This window comes from Schistocerca americana, chromosome X (genome assembly GCF_021461395.2).
Source record: "Schistocerca americana isolate TAMUIC-IGC-003095 chromosome X, iqSchAmer2.1, whole genome shotgun sequence".
NCBI classification, from domain to species: Eukaryota; Metazoa; Arthropoda; class Insecta; order Orthoptera; family Acrididae; genus Schistocerca; species Schistocerca americana.
Genome location: NC_060130.1, coordinates 1,005,940,261 through 1,005,964,489, shown reverse-complemented (window position 1 = coordinate 1,005,964,489; position 24,229 = coordinate 1,005,940,261).

Genomic DNA, 24,229 nt, shown 5'->3' with positions numbered 1-24,229 from the left:
TCCCTAACTGTATTCACCACCTCGTCGTTGGTTACATTACCCACACGTCTAATGTTCAGCGTTCTCCTGTAGCACAACATTTCAAAAGCTTCTATTCACTTCTTGCCGGAACTGTCTATTCTCCATGCTTCACTTCCAGACAATGCTACACTCCAGGTAAATAACTTCAGAAATGACCTCGTAACACTTAAGTCTATATTCGATATTAACAAATTTCTCTTCTTCAGAAACGCTTTTCTTGCCATGGACAGTCTACGTTTTATATAAATTCTACTTCACCCATCATCAGTTTTTCCGCTGCCAAAATAAAAAAAAACTCTCATCTGCCGCTTTAAGTGTCTCGTTTCCCAATCTAATTCCCTCAGCTTCATCTGATTTAACTCGACTGCATTCCATTATCCTTGTATTGGTTTTGTTGATTTTTATCTTCTGTCGTCCTTTCAACACAACGTCCATTTCGTTCAGCTGCTCTCCCAAGTCCTTTGGTGTTTCTAGCAGAATTACGTCATTGACAAACCTCAGAGTTTTTATTTTTGAACCCTGAACTTTAATTCCTAGTCCAAATTTCTTTTGTTTCCTTTACTGCTTGCTCAATATACAAATTGAATATAATTGGGGACAGGCTACAACACCGTCTCGCTCCCCTCTCAATTACTGCTTCCTTTCCATGCACCTCTACTCTTATAACCGCCGTCTGGTTTCTGTACAAGTTGTAAATTGCTCTTCGCTCCCTGTATTTTACCCTTCAGAATTTCAAAACGAGAGTTCCAGTCAGCACTGTTAAAAGCTTTCTCTAAATCTGCAAATGCTATTGACGTATGCTTGCCTTTCCTTAACTTATCTTCTGAGACGAGTCGTAGGGTCAGTATTGCCTCGTGTGTTCCTACATTTCTCCAGAATCCGAACTGACCTTTCCTGTGACTAGCTTCTACCAGTTTATCCATCTTCTGTGAAGCATTAGTGGTAGTATTTTGAAACCATGACTTATTAAACCGATTATTCGATAATATTCACACTTGTCAGAAGCTGCTTTTTTTGGAATTGGAATTATAACATTGGTCTTTAAGTCTGAAGGTATTTCGCCTATGTCACACATCTTGCACATCAGATGGAAAAGTTTTGTCAAGGCTGGCTCTCCCAAGGCTATAAGTAGTTCTGACCGAATGCCGTCTACTCCTGAAGGCATGTTTCAACTTAGGTCTTCCAGTGCTCTGTTAAATCCTTCTCACAGTATCATATCTCCCATCTTCTCTTCAGCTACGTCCTCTTCAATTTCTATAATATTGCCTTCAAGTTCATCTCCATCGTATAGATGACTTATATACTCCTTCGAACTTTCGTCTTTCCCTTACATGCCTATGACTGATTTTCCATCTGAACTCTTGATATTCACACAGCTGCTTCTATTTTCTCTAAAGGCCTCTTTAATGTTCCTGAATGCGGTCTCTCTCTTTCCCCTAGTGAAACAAGCTTCTAAATCCTTACATTTGTCACATACCCATGCCTCCTTAGCAATTTTGCACTTCCTGTGTCTCATTTTTTAGACGTTTGTATTTCCTTTTGCCTGATTCATTTGCTACAAGAAATTTCATTGCTCAAGAAAGAAAATTATGATCTCCGATCAAAACAAGGTACGTGCTACACGCGGGACTCGGTGCAAAACATTTCGCCTGCTTCCAAAAACTGGAACAAAGCTACGTTTAAAAACAACCAAGCTACGTTTAAAAACAACAAACAAGAAGTGTTAAATCGTGTGAACAATGACCGAAACGTTAATTTCGTGCATGAAAACTCGTTTGAAGTACTCGCAATTGTAGACAGCGAGGGTAAAACGAGCCGTTACGAGTCGCTTGGGAAGAAAAGCATTCAAGATAGTAGGCCTAAAACCACTAGTGAACAGTCTAAACACATCAAAAAATCTCGAAACAGCGATAAAGTGTCGTATGAACTTCATGAGACAATACTGGCACAAAATGACCTTGAAGTACGTCACAAAATACCGATACAAACAGACACTCAAACGAAAAACATTGTAACAGATAACTCGCACAATAAAATACTCATGCTTTCAGATAGTCATGGCCGTGGAAAATTAAAGAGAAAACTAATAAAAGTTTGTGTAGCATAGTAAAACCTGGAGCCCCACTAGCGGAAATAATAAAAAGGACTGAATCTAGAGAGGTTAAAAATCTACACGATAAAGACTGTGTAATACTCATCGGAGGTTCAAACGATATATATAAAAATGAAACTGCAAATGCTACACGTTATCTTAAACAGTGTCTGACGAACCTCACGCATACAAATGTGATAATCGTGAATACACCACATCGGCACGATCTGGATAACCAATCATGTGTAAACACAGAAATACAAAAAGCCAACTATCAGTTTGCCAAAATCTGTAGACATTTTAAAAATGTTAAATGTGTTAATATAAATAATATAGGTCGTAGATTCCATACACAACATGGACTACACTTAAACAGTATTGGGAAAGAATATCTGGCGAACATGATAATGAAGGAATTAAAACTACTTCAAAACATCTTCAACACAAAAACAACTGTTATACCACTATCAGTAATAGAACATTCCACAGTACAAGAAAAATCAACAAAGGCAGTCATCTCGTCAGCAGCAGAACTGACATCAGCAGAACCTTCACCACCACCACCAACAATAAGAACAGGAGACACAGCAACAGTGGGACAGACAACAGCAAAGCCAACAACAGCAGTAGCACCAGAAACGACAGTACCAATGGAGAAGCCACCAGCTAAACCACACCCCATCAGAAGGAGCCAGAGGACAAGAAAGTACATCACTCCAAAGGAGAATTTTTTATGGTTCAGCACCAAGAGGAGAAAAAAACTGGGACAAACTGGCGCAAAGCATCAGTCACTGTCAACAAAATGCAAACAAAAGATACAGGCAAGGTAAGCTGTGCTCGTTTCTCAGTCTTTCATCAAAATATACAATCTATCAGAAACAAAGTGCAACAATTAGAAGTGGAACTACAAACTTTAAACAGTTCAGTCACTTGCATTACTGAACATTGGTGTGGAGGAACTGAAACAACATTAATAAATTTAAACTCATATATACTAGCATGTCATTATAGTAGAACCACCATTAGAGATGGTGGATCATGTATATATGTTAAGCAAGGAATTGTCTATAAAATTAGAAATGATATTAATTCTGTAAGTGAGGAAAAACACATAGAAATATCAGCCATAGAGATAAGCAAGACAGATGAGGCACAAAGGTTAACTATAATATGTATTTACCGTTCACCCAGTGGTGATATAGATACTTTCACTGCAAAACTAATCCAGATTCTAGACATGGCTTCGAATCCTAAAGGGAAGGTTCTCATTTGTGGAGACTTAAATATAAACACACAAAACCCAGATAGATTCTGTAACTCATTCTTGAATATATTGCGCTGTTGTAAGTTATCACCATTAGTTAACAGAGCCACGAGGATAGCCAAAAACTCATCATCAACAATTGATCACATCATCACAGACATAGATAAAGAAAGTTGTGAAATTATTGTAGATAACCTTGGCCTTTCTGATCACTCCTGTCAAATCCTAAAATTAAACATAAATATAGACAATACAACTAAAACATACACATACAGAAGGGTTTTCTCCAAACCAAACAGATCAGAATTTGCCAAGCAAATAAACAGTATAACTTGGGAAGAAGTGTATGCTGAAACTAGTGTAAATAAGAAATTTTCTAAATTCATGTCACTATTTAAACTCGGGTTTGATGAAGCATTCCCAAAGGTGCAAACTGCAGTACACTCACACAAAAGAAATACCTGGGTGACCAAAGGAATAAGGAAATCCTCTGCAACACTCAAACAACTGAACAGGTTAAAAAACTACCATAGTGATCCTGGTTTCCTAAACTACTACCACACATACAAAAGAATATACAGAAGAGTATTACGAGATGCAAAAAAAGCCCACAATGACAGTATTATAGAAAAGGCAGAAAATAAAATTAAAGCAGCCTGGACTGTTACCAAACAGGAAACAAACAGTAACAAATTAAAAACAGTAAACATTCAAATTAAACATAATGGTGCTATTATACATAACCCGAATACACTAGTAAATACTGTAAATGAGTACTTCAGCAGTGTTGCTACCAAGCTACAGCAAAAGTTTGGCAAAAAACAGCCTGAACAAAAATTGAACTATATGGATAACTCAATGTTACTGTTACCGACTTCTACAGAAGAAGTAAGGATGGTTGTGAAGAATCTAAAGAATAAAACATCAGCAGGTTTAGATGAAGTGCCAGTGTGCTTACTGAAGGACTGCATTGACAGCATACAACATCCTTTGGCACACATCATAAATGAATCTTTCACTGCAGGCTGCTTCCCAGAATACTTAAAATGTGCAAAAGTCCTGCCTCTATTTAAGAAAGGCGATCCGGAAAATATAGAAAACTATAGGCCCATCTCATTACTCTCATCCCTTTCCAAGGTAATATAAAATATAATGAAAAAGAGACTAATGGATTTCCTAAACAAGTACAACCTACTGTGTAAAGAACAGTTTGGTTTCAGGCCAGGAAGAAGCACAGGTACAGCAGTAGCTCACTTCACAAATTTAGTCTTAGAAGCACTTGACGAAGGTGAACATGTAACAGGCATATTCCTTGACCTTAGCAAAGCATTTGACACAGTAGACCACAAAATACTACTAAAGAAAATGGAGGCACTAGGAATAAGGGGAACAGTAAATAATTGGTTTCAATCGTACTTGGAAAATAGGGTACAGTGTGTAGAGATCTCACAAACGAAGTTCAGCAGATTGACAAAACACATTTCCAAACCAGAACATATTAACATAGGAGTCCCTCAGGGAAGTGTGTTAGGGCCAATACTCTTCTTAATGTATATCAATGATTTTCCCCAGAGTGTCAAATACGGGGAAGCAATACTATTTGCAGATGATAGCAGTATCCTTATCAGTGACGAGTCACCAGACAAATTGAGAGACAAAGCTGAAGAAACTCTCGATCATGTATGCAAGTGGGTAGTAAGCAACAAATTAACCCTCAATATTAAAAAAACAAACAGTATTAATTTCCACATAAATAAAAAACATAATAATATAGGCCTAAGAGTTAAAGATGAACTTATAGATTGTGTCACAAACACAAAATTCCTAGGAATGCATGTTGACTCACAGCTTAACTGGACTGACCATATTGCAGCACTAGAAAAGAAAATTGCTACTGCTTGCTATGTACTCCGGATAATTATGTCAGTGTGTAATAGTTCATGTGCTAAGACGACATACTTTGCATATGTGCATTCAATAATTAGTTATGGCATAACCTTCTGGGGTACAAATGTGCAGAACATACAAGCAATTTTCAAGCTCCAAAAGAGGGCAGTACGAATAATAACAAAAAGCAGCAAGAGAGCTCACTGTACCGATTTATTCAAAACCATGGGAATCTTGACAGTACCATGTGAATACATCTTTCAGACTGTGATATATATAAAGAAACACATTGACCAGTACACACAAAACAGGTCTATACACCAACACTGGACTAGATCCTGCCACCATTTGCATCTCATACGAAAAAACAAAACAAAAACCCAAAATAGTTTATTATTTAATGGATTAAAAATGTATAATAGACTTCCAGAGGAGATCAAAGCTGAAACTGGAATACATGCCTTTAGGAAAGCTGCAAAAAATTGTTTAGCAGATAAATGTTACTATACTGTCAAAGAATACTGTAAATGACATGTGTTCACCTCAATTCATGCAAGAGTACCTTTGTAAATTTATATTTATCTTTAATTAAGATTGGTATGTATTTGTTTTGTGTAATCCATGCAAGAATACATTTGTAAATTTATATTTATTTGTAACTAAGATTGGTCTGTATTTGTTTTGTGTACAAACGATTAAGTTGCACCATAGAAATATGTGCTACCAGAAGTACTATTATGTATATACTCATTCCATGTATACAGTTGACGACATCCATACAACACAAGTTGTCTACGGATGAATAAATAAATAAATAAATAAATGTTTTCCTTGAATCAGTTAAACTCATTATCTCCTGTGTTATCAAAGACTTTCTACTAGACCTTATCTTTTTACGTATTTGAAGCTCTGTTGCCTTCACTATTTCATCTCTTAAAGCTACCCATTTGTCTTCTACTGTATTCCTTTGACCTGTTCTAGTCAATCGATGCCTAATGCTCCTTTGAAACTCTCAATAACCTCTGGTTCCTTCAACTTATCCGGATACTATTTTCTTAATTTCTTACCTTTTTACATGTTCATCAGTTTTAATCTGCAGTTCATAACTATTAAATTGCTGTGAGAGTCAACACCTGGCCCTGGAAGTGTCTTGTCATTTAAAACCTCGTCATGAAATCGCGGACTTAATTAGAATGAAATTTTTCGGTGTCTCCAGGGATCTTTGACGTATACAGCCTTCTTTCGTGGTTCTTAAAGGAAGTGTTAGCGATGATTAAATTATGTTCTGTGCAAAATTCAACCACACGGCTTCCTCTTTCATTCCTTTCCCGCAGTCAGTATTAAAATGCTATTTTGCCTTCTGTTTATTTTCCTACTATCGAATTCCAATCCCCCAAAACAACTAAATTTTTGTCTCCCTTACCTGCCTGAATAATTTCTGTTATCTCATCATATATTTCTTTGGTCTCATCATCATCCACGGAGCTGGTTGTAATACAAACTTGTACTAATGTGGTACGTGTGAGCTTTGTGTCTATCTTGGCTACGATAATGCGTTTGCTATGGTGATCGTAGTAGCGTACCCGCATTCCTACTTTCTTATTCATTATTGAACTCACTCCTGGATTATCTATATCTGATTGCGTATTTATAAACCTGTATTCACCTGTCCAGAAGTTCTGTCATTCCTGCCACCGAAGTTCACTAATTCCCATTATACCTAACTGCAGCCCATTCGTATCCCTGTTTAAATTTTCTAACCCTCCTTCCCGATTAAGGGCTCTAACTTTCCTCTCTCTGCTCCGTAGAACGCCAGTTTTGTTTTGCCGGCCGTTGTAGCCGAGCGGTTCTAGGCGCTACAGTCTGGAACCGCGCGACCGATACGGTCGCAGGTTCGAATCCTGCCTCGGGCATGGATGTGTGTGATGTCCATAGGTTAGTTAGGTTTAAGTAGTTCAGAGTTCTAGGGGACTGATGACCTCTGAAGTTAAGTCCCATAGTGCTCAGAGCCATTTGAACCAGTTTTGTTTCTCGTGATGACGACATCCTCCTGAGTAGTGCCCGCCTAGATATACGAGTGGGGAATAGTTTTACCTGTGGAATATCTTATCCAAGAGGATGCCATCCTCATTTAACCATAGAGTAGAGCTGCATATTCTAGGGAAACATTACGGCTGTAGTTTCCCCTTGCTTTCACCCGGCCGCAGTTCCAGCTGAGCATGGCCGTTTAGGTTGATATTACAAGGCCAGATCATCCAGACTGCTCCTGCAACTACTGAAAAATCTGTTTCCCCTCTTCAGGAACCACACGTTTTTCTAGCCTGTCAACAGATACCCATCCGTTATGGTTGCACCCACGGTACGGTTATCTGTACCGCTGAGGCATGCAAGCCACCCTACCGATGGCAAGACCCATTGTTCATTTACACACACTAATAACAATGTTACTGCCAGCACAGAGAAGAAATTGAGTTTATTTACCACATGAGTAGTATAAGTTAGTAGTAAAATTCTGTCTACATTCACTACAATGTATATGTCCATTTCGTCTTGTGTCGTTTCGGTGTAGTTGGAGTCACTCCTACGGACTATGCCTTTCTTCATCTCTGTTTTTCTAATTCCGAATGTTGATACCTCGGAGTTGGAGGGTTTGTATGTGGTCTCGCACAACAGGTCTCCTTCGGCTCATTTCCGAAAAAAGGTCCTTCTAACGGTTGTCCACAGCAGAAAAACATTTTACTTGCTGGATTTAACAAGAAAAAAGAAACGTGGTAAACGTTTAGCCACATTTACAAATTAGTTTGTTATTTGAATATAAAATTAGTCGTCCCGACAACCCATCGTGCAAATGATCCATGGAATTTGAAACTAATTAACTAAATGTTCTAGTGGTTCATTTTACAGTGAGGAGGCAAGGAAACTGATACTCCTACCTAATGTCGTATAGTGCTCCCGCGAGAGCGCTAAAGTACCGCAACACGACGTGGCATGGACTCGACTAATATCTGGCGTAGTGCTGGAGGGAATTGACACCATGTATCCGGCATGGCTGACCATAAATCCGTAAGAGTACGAGAAGGTGGAGACCTCTTCTGAACAGCACGTTGCGAGGCATCCCAGATGTGCTCAATAATGTTCATGTCTGGGGAGTTTGGTGGCCAGAGGAAGTGTTTAAACTCAGAAGAGTGTTACTGGTCTCTGCAGCAATTCTGGACGTGTGGGGTATCGCATTGTCCTGCTAGAATTACCCAAGTCCGTTGATGTGCACAATGGACATGAATGGAAGCAGGTGATCAGACAGGATACTTACGTACGTGTCACCTGTCAGAATCGTATCTAGACGTATCAGGGGTCCCATATCACTCCAGCTGCACTCACCTCACACCATTACAGAGCCTCCACCAGCTTGAACAGTCTCCTGCTGACATGCAGCGTCCATGGATTCATAAGGCCGTCTCCATACCCGTACACGTCCATCCGCTCCACACAATTTGAAACGAATCTCGTCCGATCAGGCAACATGTTTCCAGTCATCAACAGTCCTATGTCGGAGTTGGCAGGCCCAGATGTAGCGTAAAACTTTGTCCGTGCAGTCATCAATGTTACACACGTGTGCTTTCGGCTCCGAAAGCCCATATCGATGATGTTTCATTGAATGGTTCGCACGCTGACATTTGTTGATGGCCCAGCAATGAAATCTGCAGTCATTTGCGGTCCACTGTGGTCCACTGGGGGCTGAAGCGCACAATAACCCTGGCTTCGGTGTGGCGAGGCGGTGGAGTGTGTGGACTGCTGTAGCCTGTTGTGGGGTTGTGAACCACTGAGGGCTACGGCGGGGACGAAGCCTCTCCGTCGTTTCTAGGTCCCCGGTTCAATATATTACAATACAGCGTGTAGAAGCATGCTTGACGATATATGGAAGTTTGGGTGTGGCCACGAGTCGCCTTCGGGTAGCCAAATGCTTTGCGAATTACTTGGGGTCGTTGTTTGCGCGATCTCCAGACCATTGGAATGGTTGTGAGAAGAGACTGACGATAAAGCACATGATGGATTCATGAGAGACATTAACAATAATTATAGTGTGTTTCACCCTCGCTGAACGAGAAGACACCCTCGACATCCCACTGTCTGGCTACTGTGGACGCTCCCAGAAGAAGATAAAAAGAAATATAACAAAAAGGTAAGGTGACCGTTAGCGATAACCGAAAAATCCGGATTCGAGTTCCGCTCCGGCATAAATTTTCATTGTCATCATTCAATTCTACAGCTGATGGTTGTCGATATTCACAATTGCGAATACACTGAGTATGTCTTTTTGAAGTTCACTCTCATGTGAAGTGCGCTTATTTATGAATCTACATAATACATTTTGTGTGTGACTACGTGGTACAATACAGACCAGTATATTTGATGAGGATACTTTGCCAAACAAAAAATTAAACTGCGCAGTGGAATATTAATACACTGCACCTTTGCAGTTTGTCCTTAACCGTCCGTACTACCCCATGTACGAAGCATGACACTGTAACAAAGAAGTGTAGAGAGAATGATCGCTAGTTCCACATCGCGCATGGCTTCCTGTAATCCGGTCTGGGATTCCGCCAAAGAGTGTTTTGGCCTGTATGCATTTCCGAGATTTTTATCACCCTGCCTAAAGAGCTTCCAAGCTCGGTGAGAAGATACATGCCACAGCCTTTGGTGACAGAGACCGTTTTAAAAACTTCTCTTGATACTACTGAGTTAACTGATTTTGTGGCCAGACGAAGAACGGTAACATAATCGCTTTACTTGAACGGAGATGTTGCAAATCACTCCCACAATGGTACCTTTCAAAATGTACAGTAGATTAGTTCTAGAGAAATGACATTGTAATCAGTTCTGGAATAAGCAGACATTATTTTCTTGTACAGACAAGCAAGCAGAAATTGTAGGGAAGGTGACAAGTTTACACAGCCAACTACCCACGCAGGTTACATTATGCACACCATTTTAAGTGGGAATGCTGAAAAGTTGTGCTGGTGTACGCCTTCGCTAGCACACCGGTCGGTACTAGGAAACATTGTGTAGTAGGCGCTGAACTAGGCACGCCTATGGCAAGAGAAGACAAAGACACACCCCCAGGCCACGCGCCGATATCGTCCCCTTGGCAGCTCCGCCGCCATCCGAGCTGTCTCAATCTCTCATCTCAGTACCTCAGTACGTCGCATCTGGACTCCGTTCGCATTGCACCACAATACGTCGCACTGTGCTCTAGTCTTCCATAGTGATAGTCACCCGCTCTCACCTTACCTAACTGTGAGGGAACATTAGTCACTCGATATAGTTGTGATATGGACACGGGCAAGATTCAAGAATTAGTACATGTTATTTGATTGCTGTTAACCACATAACTTCAGATTGGATGTCACTGAAGTTAAGTACGCAGTTGGGTCCTATAATAAAGTACATTTTAACAACGTGTGCATTTTGTGTTGTAGTGAGAGGAAACCTGCCACCCACTACCACACCACCCTCCTCTCACCCAGCCAAGAACCACAAAACATTACAAGAGGGCACACCCACAACAAAAGTAATGCCTCCGAATTTATTATGTGGAAACTCTTAAGACTTTTTAAGTGAAACATTCTTTATTAACATTCTGCATCGTTATTCTTCATGTCTACATATTTATTTCTCAAAAGTGTCACCCTGGCGACGAACACCTGTTGATAATCGTCACTATAGAATGTTTGACTTTTTTGAAGGAGATACAACCTCACCTCTGTTTGCACCGCTTCATCATTGTCAAAGTGAAGGTCTCGAAGTTGTTCCCTAAGTTTTGGAAACAGATGAAAGTCGGATTTAGCCAAGTCGAACTGTATGGATGATGATCGATGACAGTGAACCCAACGTGTCGGATTGTTGCAGATGTCGCAGCGCTCGTGTGTGGTCTGAAATTGGCATACTGAAAGAGAGGGTGCTCCATGTGTGAACGGACTCTTCGAATTCGAAACTCGATCACAGCAGGCTGTTTCTCACGGACCGTCATAGCTACAGTACACACCAGTATGTTACGCGCTGCAGTTCGATGTCCTCTAGCGGAAGAGGGTTGCTTCTTGCGTCGGCCAAGTAATATAATGACATGTAAACCTCAACCGATGTTCAGAACAGAATGAAAAAATTTGGAGGCATTACTTTTCAACACGTCCTCTGAAAGTGTTGTTAATAAAACTTCTCTATTTAAACTAGACTGAACTGCATGCGACTGCTTTAGTCTTTAATAAGACATGCATCTGACTGCGTATTTAACTGAACTGAACTTTATCTGACTGAGTGAAAATATTGTTGGAAAACTAATACTCAAAATACACATCTGACTGCATGAAAGTTTAGTGGTAAAAATAAATGAAAGTCACCAACCTGCATCCGACTGCGTCTGTGGACTTAGCTCGTGCACTCCTTCCCGTTTAGCCGATAATAAAACATATAGTCAACTCAGCCATTGTGCAATGGCATAAAATTGTCATTCTAGATAACTTTACTCATTTTGGCCATGTTTGTTACTTGATAAAAATTCTGTCCTGATCTGAATAATTTGCCAATTGTGCAATGGCATATAGATTATTTTACTCTAATAAATGAAATTATTAGCCTTACTCATGGTGTGGGGTGGGGTGGGTGGAATGATTGTTAAATATTTCTCTTATTTATTTAATGCTGTTGTTTGCCGTTCTCAACACTGGCTCTCTAAATACAATATTGGCAACCAGAAAGTGATTAGCAAAACGTGAAGCCTGTAATTAGAATTCCTAGTGCCCACTTCATCTGAGAAATACATTTATAGCTACAGCTTATAGCTCTGAGTAATTAGGAGATTGTCTGGGATTCATAATCAAAAACCATTCTCTCTCAAATGTTCACTATATTCTGAAAGTCACAGACCAAAAAGGAACCACACAATCCAACTACCAGAGCGGTTCAGAGTCTAATGCGCTGATGAAACTATAACTGTTCAAATTAAATGTTTAAGTGAATGCTCGCCATAATTTGATGATAATGTTCATCAAACGCCACGCTAAATAATGGTAGAATGTCTGTCCTGCGGCGGCACGTGAAAATACGACATACGCAAACTAAAGATAGATCATTAACGTCATCCCAAAATTAACACTTCACTCGAAAACGATTTCATTGTTACGCTTATCCCGAGTGTATCCCGAGTAACTTATTACTGCATCTGAGGCTGTTTATATCAATGATACCGACGCGACACGACTCCCGGCACAGGTGGTGCGCTAATCAGCGTCTGGAGAGAACTGGGGCCTTCCTTTTCTCGCGCAGCGTTCTTACATATAAAGCCACGGTGCGGACGGCCAAGGGAACGCCTAATCAAATCTGCTCTCCTGACTAGCCGCTGGGCTAGTAATGCACCACTTTAAGTTATCGAATAAATCATTGCTTCCTTTGCTGATGGCCGATGAAGCTTTCAAATTAATTGTGCAATCAGCACACAAGTAAGCAATCACAATAAAAGTCTGACATGGCTAAGTCAAATATTTTGGGCGATAGAATTAATTTAATTACACTACACGCAGTAGACGAGCTCTGAACTTGCTCTTTGGAGATACGCTATAGCTATAGTTTTATTGTTAATTTCCAGTTATTCTGTTGAAACTTCTCACATTTTTATGATTATTGCAGATCTTCCTTCTACTTAAATTTAAACATCCTAGTTTTATTTATTCGCCTACTTAATCTATCTTGCTTCCTTAATTTCTTAAGACAAAAACCAGAAAATCATGAATTTCAATTAAAATTTTAATTTGTGAGATCCAGAATACTGTTTCTACTAAATTATTATGCAAAAGGAATCTAAATATAAATTTTTAAGTTTCTAGCTCTTTTCTGTTGCGCCAATGATTTTTTCAGAAAAACATCCAAATTTCGAAAATGGTTGAAGTTATTGAACTGATATCCAACACATATTGATTTTGTATTACTCCTGACATGCTAGAAACATTTCGGGTTATTTACTTCATTTTAAAGTATTGTGCAATATTTATAAAGTCAGAGCTAGTTGCAGCGAACTAGGCTGGCACACAATGGAAAGACTGACGTGAATTTTATAAGGCGTGAGTACGCTGCTTCCCTACAATGGGAACTTTACTTTAATGTACCTTTTGGTTCAATGCAAGCACGGGATGCGGAGAACGACATAAGGTGTGAGATGAAACTCTAATTTTATCTAAAAAATATTTATTGTTCAAACTTTTCAGGCACATGTGAAAAACTAAAAAAAAAACTTCTATAGCATGGATTTACGAGAAAGTTTCACAAAAAGCTTATTGCATCAACAATGGGATTTCTATCTAGCTGTTACACATTATTTAACCAAAGAAAACTCATTTTATTAATTATTCTTTCTAATTTGCCAAGGTATGTGCCGAGTTTAGCTCAATATATAGCTTATTATGTGCGTAGCGCCAAATCTTACTTTGATGCTGTCACGACCCGGCTGCCTCCTGCAGGCATCTAGCTCCGACTCGAAACACGTCTGCTGTCTCTGCGCATCTCCTCACCACTACTCAAACTTTTACCGCGTGCACCTAGCTCTGTTAGCTGTCAAAGATCTTACTACTCGAAGATGTACTACTCGTCCAACCTTGCGGTTGGGAACTATCGACATTTTTCACTGGCTCTATCCTGATCGAATCTTAGCACAAACCTTTCACCCGGTATATCATCTTACCTCCGTTTAAAAGAAGTTGTATCGCAGTGGGACGACCGACTTGGAACAACTGCAAGCAGCAGCTCTTGGTCAGCTGGATGGGAAGCATTCAGTCAACATTCGGGAAACTGAACATGAAATGGCTGTCGGTATAGTACTATGATAAAATTTTTTGAGATAGCAGTTAGAACGCTACAATTGGAAGAACGTGAAGCTTTAACTCCTACTGACTCCGAACCTACCATCGTGCTCAGGTGCCGCAACGCTGTATGGTCAATCCTCGCTATTCTGCATAAGTACTTTTCTCAGCCGGAGCACGTTTCACCAGAGACATAATGCCCAATAGTCGTAGTAGACATGTATTGGCTGCTGAAAATCCCCACGAGCCATCAACACAGATATGCAGCGCAATTGTGGGCTGGCGTAGTAAGTGTTTGCTTTTGAGGCCAACATGTGCTTCCTCGTAGCAAACTGCCCCAGTGTAAATAGTGTTCCTGAGAGACATACAGGTACTGGAGTGTATCCCACGTCATACCAATGAATGGTTCCAACACTGGAGACCGTCAACTCACTCTGCACATGTTTTTCGTCAACACATGAGTCAGAACTCCGTTGAAAGATAGAAAGTAAACGAAGGTTAGGTTCTCACTCAGGTCGTTCAGCTTATCTGACTTTACTAGTTTCTTCCCGTGGCATCAGTGAAAGGTCTTGTGTGAGAGACAAGTGCCGTGACTGAAGACGATCTTATCTCAACAATTCTCGCTAGCTGTAACATTTCAACAACGCCATGGTTTTGCGAGCGGTTAAGACAGAACATTTGTGCTACGGTGTCATGAGTGCATAGAAACCGGGGGACACCACTTCGAGCAACAGTTGTGAATGTAACATCCGTACTTGGTGTGCAGATAAATTACAGTAACTGTGTCTATTTCGATATTTATCAACATCAGAAGATCTAAGGTAAATGAAAAATTTCCTAATTTCCTGGCATATACACTCCTGGAAATTGAAATTAGAACACCGTGAATTCATTGTCCCAGGAAGGGGAAACTTTATTGACACATTCCTGGGGTCAGATACATCACAAGATCACACTGACAGAACCACAGGCACATAGACACAGGCAACAGAGCATGCACAATGTCGGCACTAGTACAGTGTATATCCACCTTTAGCAGCAATGCAGGCTGCTATTCTCCCATGGAGACGATCGTAGAGATGCTGGATGTAGTCCTGTGGAACAGCTTGCCATGCCATTTCCACCTGGCGCCTCAGTTGGAGCAGCGTTCGTGCTGGACGTGCAGACCGCGTGAGACGACGCTTCATCCAGTCCCAAACGTGCTCAATGGGGGACAGATCCGGAGATCTTGCTGGCCAGGGTAGTTGACTTACACCTTCTAGAGCACGTTGGGTGGCACGGGATGCATGCGGACGTGCATTGTCCTGTTGGAACAGCAAGTTCCCTTGCCGGTCTAGGAATGGTAGAACGATGGGTTCGATGACGGTTTGGATGTACCGTGCACTATTCAGTGTCCCCTCGACGATCACCAGTGGTGTACGGCCAGTGTAAGAGATCGCTCCCTACACCATGATGCCGGGTGTTGGCCCTGTGTGCCTCGGTCGTATGCAGTCCTGATTGTGGCGCTCACCTGCACGGCGCCAAACACGCATACGACCATCATTGGCACCAAGGCAGAAGCGACTCTCATCGCTGAAGACGACACGTCTCCATTCGTCCCTCCATTCACGCCTGTCGCGACACCACTGGAGGCGGGCTGCACTATGTTGGGGCGAGAGCGGAAGACGGCCTAACGGTGTGCGGGACCGTAGCCCAGCTTCATGAAGACGGTTGCGAATGGTCCTCGCCGATACCCCAGGAGCAACAGTGTCCCTAATTTGCTGGGAAGTGGCGGTGCGGTCCCCTACGGCACTGCGTAGGATCCTACGGTCTTGGCGCGCATCCGTGCGTCGCTGCGGTCCGGTCCCAGGTCGACGGGCACGTGCACCTTCCGCCGACCACTGGCGACAACATCGATGTACTGTGGAGACCTCACGCCCCACGTGTTGAGCAATTCGGCGGTACGTCCACCCGGCCCCCCGCATGCCCACTATACGCCCTCGCTCAAAGTCCGTAAACTGCACATACGGTTCACGTCCACGCTGTCGCGGCATGCTACCAGTGTTAAAGACTGCGATGGAGCTCCGTATGCCACGGCAAACTGGCTGACACTGACGGCGGCGGTGCACAAATGCTGCGCAGCTAGCGCCATTCGACGGCCAACACCGCGGTTCCAGGTGTGTCCGCTGTGCCGTGCGTGTGATCATTGCTTGTACAGCCCTCTCGCAGTGTCCGGAGCAAGTATGGTGGGTCTGACACACCGGTGTCAATGTGTTCTTTTTTCCATTTCCAGGAGTGTAGATCATTAAAGTCATCCCAGAATTAACACTTCACTCGAAAACGATTTCATGGTTACGAATATCCCGAGTAACTTATTACAGCATCCTAGGCTGTTAATATCAACGATACCGCGACTACCGACACAGGTGGTGCGCAAATCAGCGTCTGGAGAGAACTGGGGCCTTGCTTCCTTGCGCAGGACGGCTAAGGGAACGCCTGATCAAATCGGCTCTCCCGACTAGCCGCTGGGCTAGTAAGGCACGACTTTAAGTTATTGAATAAATCATCGCTTCCTTTGGTGATGGCCGATGAAGCTCTCAATTTAAATGTGCAATCAGCACACAGGTAAGTAATCATAATAAAATATGTGACGTGGCTAAGTCTAATATTTTGGGCGAGAGAATTAATTTAATTACACCACACGCAGTAGACGAGCTCTGAACTTGACCTTTGGAGATACGCTATCGCTATAGATTTATAGTTATTCAATTGAAACTTCTCACATCTTTATAATTATAGCGGATATCCCTTCTACTTAAATTTAAACATCCTAGCCTTATTTATTCGCCTACTTAATCTATCTTGCTTCCTTAATTTTTAAGACAAAAACCAGAAAATTATGAATTTCAACTAAAATTTTAATTTGTGAGATCCAAAATACTGTTTCTACTAAATTATTATGAAAAAGGAATCTAAATATAAATTTTTAAGTCTCTATCTCTTTTCTGTTGCGCCAATGATTTTTACAGAAAAACGTCCAAATTTCGAAAAATGGTTAACGTTATTGAACTGATATTCAACACATATTGATTTAGTATTGCTCCTGACACGCTAGAAACGTTTCAGGTAATTTACTTGATTTTTAAAGTATTGCGCAACATTTATGACGCCAGAGCTAGTTACAGCAGACTAGGCTGGCACACAATGGAAAGACTGATGTGAATTTTATACTGCGTGAGTAGGCTGCTTCCCTACAACATTTTCCCAAAATTACACCAATGAATCGAAGACGACTATCCGCCTTCTCCACAACTGCCATTACATGCTTGTCCTACTTCATATCGCTCTGCAATGTTACGCCCAAATATTTAATCGACGTGACTGTGTCAAGAGCTACACTACTAATGGAGTATTCAAACGTTACAGGATTCTTTTTCCTATTCATCTGCATTAATTTACATGTATCTATATTTAGAGTCAGCTGCCATTCCTTACACCAATCACAAATCCTGTCCAAGTCATCTTGTATCCTCCTACAGTCACTCAACGACGACACCTTCCCGTAGACCACAGCATCATCAGCAAACAGCCGCACATTGCTAACCGCTCTATCCAAAATACCATTTATGTAGATAGAAAACAACAGCGGACCTACCACACTTCCCTGGGGCACTCCAGATTATACCCTCACCTCCGATGAACACTCACCATCGAGGACAACGTACCGGGTTCTATTACTTAAGAAGTCTTCGAGCCACTCACATACTTGGGGACCAATCCCATATGCTCGTATCTTAGTTAGGAGTCTGCAGTGGAGCACCGAGTCAAACGCTTTCCGGAAGCCAAGGAATATGGCATCCGTCTGATACCCTTCATCCATGGTTCGCAAGATATGTGAAAAAAGGGCGAGTTGCGTTTCGCAGGAGCGATGCTTTCCAAAGCCGTGCTGATGCATTGACAGCAACTTCTCTGTCTCAAGGAAATTCATTATATTCTAACTGAGAATATGTTCGAGAATCCTGCAACAAACCGATGTTAAGGATATTGGGCTGTAATTTGGAGGATCCGTCCTTATACCCTTCTTATACACAGGCGTCACCTGCGCTTTTTTCCAGTCGCTCGGGACTTTACGTTGGGCAAGAGATTCGCGATGAATGCAAGCTAAGTAAGGAGCCAATGCATTAGAGTACTCTCTGTAAAACCGAATTGGAATCCCATCAGGACCTGGCGATTTATTTATTTTCAACCCATTCAGCTGCTTCAAAACCCAATGGATGTCTATCACTATGTCCTCCATACGGGAATCTGTACGAGACTCAAACGACGGTATGTTTGTACGATCCTCCTGCGTGATAGATTTCTCAAATGCTAAATTTAAAATTTCAGCTTTCGTTTTGCTGTCTTCCGTTGCCAGACCAGACTGAGCAGTGAGTGACTGGATGGAAGCCTTCGATCCGCTTACCGATTTTACGTAAGACCAGAATTTCCTTGGATTTTCAGCATCGCTCTTTCTACAGCAGCACGAATCTCTATTAACTTTTGCTTGTCCTCATTCTCCCGATCTTTCTTGTACCGCGAGTGCAACTGGGGGCGCATACTTGTCCAATGCATGGTATGAGGGAACGTCGGCTCCTTGATAGGTGTATACTCTCGTTACCGAAATCCCAAAGCGCTTACTAATCATAATTTGATTCAGTACTATATCGTCAGGGTGATCATCTGGAAATCTGCTTGGTACTGACGTCTAGGTGGGAACTTCAAAGAGCTGTTCGTTACCTTCATCTTTCCCCCTTGATAAAGCCGTTCTCCTCGGTCATTATGTACTCCTTGTCTATATGGACCGGCTAGTCCTTCGAATATTCCTTCTCCAGTTTTAGAGTTAAAACCACCCATTATTAAGAGTATCTCATGTTCTTTTACCAATCTAAGCGGAATGATGAACTGAATGTCTCGGCACCTGTTTCAGTATCAATTTCACTTGTTAAGCACGCATCGCCGTCATTATACTCCTTAGGTACATCATCCGAACAGTCGAGCGTACACGACACCACACATTCCACTGACTCATCTTACTGAAACGGTAACATTTCGTCTGCCACTTCTTCCTCACTCTGCGAAATTTCTTGGGTTACTTTCTGACGAAATGTGAACTTTAGCAACTGTTGTTGTAGATATAATGCAATGTTTGCATTGTTTATCGTCGCCATTGCTCTGCTTTGTATCAAAACCACTAGCACTGTAGCACAGATGGTAGTTACTCGTCGTGTAAGCAGTCCAACTACGCTCCGTGGCCTCATGCTGTGCTCACCACTGGATTCCGCCAGTCCGGCACACTGTTGCCATTAGCAGCCCATATTTTGGTTGCATGATGAACAGCATATAGGATGTCGAATGCCGTAAGAACATCACTGACCTTTTGCGACCTCGCACTCAAGGGGTTCGTTTTTAGAGAAATCCGTGGGTAAACAGAGACTTCATACTGATAGTCGTATGGCGCGAGACACAGCTTCACATGACAATATCCATTGGCTTGTGGGAGCGTGAGCCCGGGATTTACAGCATTCTGACCCTTTGCTATAGCTGCTGCATCACGTGCTTGCGGCGCTGTGTATACGCTGGCAGAATATTGGGTTTTTCCGACAGCAGTTTGATCTCTGACCCACTGTCGATGTTAGCACGATGCAATGCTATTCATTCCCCCCCCCCCCCTTAATCGCCACTTCAGACCGACATTTCTTAGGTGGTGGGAATGGTAGGTGAGGGATGCTAAAACATCTGCTCGGAGGTCTAGAGGCATATCAATATTGGGACGGCCAGAGGTAGTGTCAAGGTAGATGTTTCCAGTCGGTTTGCCGTCTGCGGACTGGGATGTAATACCAGCTCTGGTGTAATGAGTGAACTGGATGGAGGTATGGGATCCACTTCCTTGATTATCCACTGCTGCGTGAACGAGACCACAGGTCCCTGTGGCTTATAGAGAGAGCAAAAGATATACCGTTTGTGCGTCCAGGATATGATCGTGGGTGATCTGCGCCCCAGGACGGAGTTTTAATAGGATCCACGTCCGGAAATTTTGTTGGGCCTAAAGTCTCTCTGTGGGCTGAGCGAGGGGAGGGGTGGGGGCCGGAGGGCTGAGTGTTGTGCGTGTTGTTCTGATTGGATCTGTTAACTGTTCCGGACTAACCACTCTTGTCTGGTCACTATGTCAAAAACATGGGAGCTCTGTGGCCAACAGTGTTGCCGGCATAAACATCCTAGTCCAACCGGAGGTTTGAGCACAGGCGTGAGGGCCAATGCAGTAATAGGCTCGCAATGATTAAAAGTGTGTGATGTTTCGGCCGGACAGTGACCGTTCACTGGCGTGATTCTGCACGTTGCGAATAAGCTGTCAGGGCTTCCTTGAACAAAGACGTCGTCATTCCGTTATTTATGTGTAGCCGGTGAGACGAGAAGACGAAAGCCTTAAGCACCAGGCGAGTCCCTTTTAGCAAGTGCTCCCGCCACTCCAACAGTTAAGTCCGCCCAGTAGCTGCAGCTACTTCACGAGCGGTAGTGCGGAATTCTCCCAAAGTAGTTTGCATACCATCATCCAGGGCAACACAAGTATTGGGACAAGGTGGGCCTCACCCCAGTTTCCATTGTTGCCAGATGTATCCAAGATAGCGTTGATGACGTGATCGGACGGGAGCGAAGACTTGTTTACCGAGCGGAGATGCTCCGAGCTGGGCCGTGTGCGTGGGTTCGTCGCTACCCTCACTCTAACTGCGGTCTGGTGAAGATGCTGCAGAAATCAATTCCAGAATAGTACAAACTGCTTTCTCCTTAGCTATTCTAATGGATCATGTGTGACATGTGGCTGACGCATTGCCGTGTGTACCTCCTTACCATCACAAGCACATCTAGCATACATTCTCAATGTTATACTGAAGCCACATTGCTATCTAAAATAAGAAGCAAGTCGAACTCTAGTGAACTGATTTTTCAGTCTGTCGGGCAACGCCTCAAAAGCTCCTATCTCTAACTTAGTTATGACGCTGAAGTCGCGACTTTACACCCAAGATGCGGTAGGGTGGGATGGAATACATTACGTAAATCAATGTTCATTTAGAGCAATGTGTCAAGTTTCATTACACATGAGATGGAAGTCCTCTCATGACCGACAGGTTTACTGTTAACGATCGCAAGTAGACAGTGCTTTAAACCGCATATAGAACACGTGGATGTATACAAGTAGAATGCAGCCAATGTCACGCGACTGATGCATCCGGACAGAACACTGGAAAAAAATTGACCTGCAGCAACTTCTCCTTCTCTAGAATCAATCAGTCAACCATTAAATCCTACTTTGGTACAGCTCTATCTCAATTGATCAGCCCGTCCACACTCTGTTATCCTTTAACGTAGATGCAAGTAAGTTTAGAGGTGAATGGTTCTCTGTCCTCCTGAAAACCATCAAATACAGTAGTCAACTCGCATGTATCACTGGTACCTCAACATACATACAGTATAGTACTGCCTCACAGAAAAAAAATTACTACCTCCCTGATTCCCTTCGTTTCGATGTCTGCATTTCCCCAGTTTCCTCCCGTTGTGGCGTACTTGTTCCCATGTACAAATTGTTCGGTGCAAACCAGAAGACAAGCAAGTACTTCCTCAATTTCACAGCATTTCTGTGTATATTGTGTCAATTTATAACTATTGTCTCGTCATTTTTCGCAGTTCTATCGATTTTGGGTCAGATCTATCCATACGATCACGACATAACATTTCGTTCTGTGTTCTAAAATAGCCTGTCAATGTAGCACAGCTGCTAACACCTAGCCCAAATGCACTGATCGGGAGGCATAATAGAGAACTGTACTCGACTGTATCCAGTCACCTCCACATTCTGAGAGCTTTTGCCTGTCTTCTGTATGTCTGTGTATATGCACGCCTCTCGGAAGGCGAAAGTATGTGTTTCAGTCGTAAGGAGGGTATCGATTTGGCTTGGAGTACTGTGATAGCAAAGGGAAGAGAATGTCAAGTCATGAGAAAGTAGTGATATTTCTATTTCCAGAGCCACTGCCGACAACAGGGTGTATTTCCGATACTTCGCTCATTGTCGAATGCCGTTCAATTGAGTCTGTGATCATAACATTTAATTGTACGTATAATGATAAAACATATATGTGACCGGTTTTCTGGAATAATTCCGTGTTTGTATGGCCTGTGGTGAGAATGATTCACGTTTCCCGTTAATGGCAGCAGCTGTCAGAATACAGAGGGCTGTTGGAGTGTAGGAATGTATCTGAGTTAACTTTGCCGTTCTCTAGATGATGACTTCACGGTCATTGCCTCTTTTGTCACGTTGAAAAGCTTCTCGATGAATCTTCCTAACCTCGGTCATTGGCTCTTGGAAGGTAGGCGAGGGCCTTTGATCACATGTGATAATTGAGAAACACGTGAGCCGGTTGGGCGATGCCCTGATGGCTGAATCGACAGTTTCCGCTTATGTGGGGAGGGCGATGGCTCCTCCTGAACGTGTTGACTTGCAAGCGCCAGTCGTTGTCACTGCTGCTCTGCCTGCTGTTTGCCAGTGTGGAACTCTTCTAAACTAAACTAAGTTTTTCATTTATTTTCTAATTTCTACTTTACTTCACATTGATTTCACTAATTTATCTATATTGAGTACCACTCAACAATATTTATGGTCATTTGTATGATTTAATTGTCAGTGCAATATGGTGATCAGTGTGAAATAACCGTCTGCAGAAGGAAAAAAGGCGGACAGTGCTTTGATATCAGTGGTATCAGTAATTCAGCAGGTAAATTCGATAAGAGCCACTCATAATGCTCGATTCATTCACATCCTTTGTGCTGGGATATAGGAGCCTCTACATAGATCTGGGAATGTTCGTGTGTGTTGAGAGCAGGAAGCGTAACACGTAATGGACTGGGGTATCAAGTTAGGACCGCTGGGAAGAGTGCATTTGATGTTATTCTGCGCTATTTTCGTAAGCAGGTTACGTTAGGGCAAGAATTTCAATGCATACAAACTGAGACATCACGAAAACTCCTACAAAAACCCACGCTAAGTATTTCTGGGACACTATGCAGTTTAATAGAGTTCGACTTGCTTATTATTTTAGATAGCAATGTGGCTTTAGTATAACATTGAGAACGTTGCTAGTTGCTCTTGTGATGGTAAGTAGCTATGCGCAGCAATTTGTCAGCGACACGTCACGCATGGTCCATTAGAATTGCTCAGGAGAAAGCAGCTTGTGCTATTCACCAGACCACAGTTAGAGGGAGGGTAGCGAAAAACCCATGCGCACAGCCCAGCTTGACTGTCTGCACTCTGTAAATAAGCCTTCGTTCCCATCCGGCTGTGTCATCAATGACGCCTAGGCGATTATGTATTTGGATACGAATTTCTCTGGTGTCAAGTATGAAAGGGATGTCTCCACCTCATGCATGTGGGCATCTGTGCGTCGTTTGACAGCTAACGACTGCATCACTTGGCACTCTAGTGGACAGGGTGGAGGGGGGGGGGGGGCGGTGCATGCATGCATTGATTGCATTACTTTGCGAGCAGGCCTGTAAGCTGTGCCATGCATTATTTGGACAGTTTACGATTACTGAGGGTGTCTGCACATCACTATCCTGCATTATTTAGGAATGATTTCGGAAAATTAGGAGTTGTTTGCATGTCTGCAGACTGTGTATTGTGTCGCCAAGTACATCAGGGTGAGTGTTTTGTGTCAGTGTGATAAATATACTCCATCCCTAATTAAAATGTCCCAAAATAAATAGAGTGCCCTCCTTCTTTACTCTGCCAAGCAGCCCAGCGCAGCCTGAATCATTTTCACGCCATTTTCCACCTACAGACCACCATCTGGGATTAAGTCACAGGAGGGATGACAGTACCCTCTGGTGGCAGTAGTGTGTACTAGGTCAGTTGGAGACTAGATCTCGTGGTGGAGACATTACTTGCAAAGTAAAAACTTACGTCTGTCATAAGCAGAGACACTTTCCCGCCATTTCGCCCCACCATCTTGGATGCCATCATGCACTGTGCACGTTTGTACACTGTAATACACGTTAGTGCTCGTTAGCCTGAAAACATGGGTTGGTAAGAGGATGTGTCAGTCGGATGAGGAT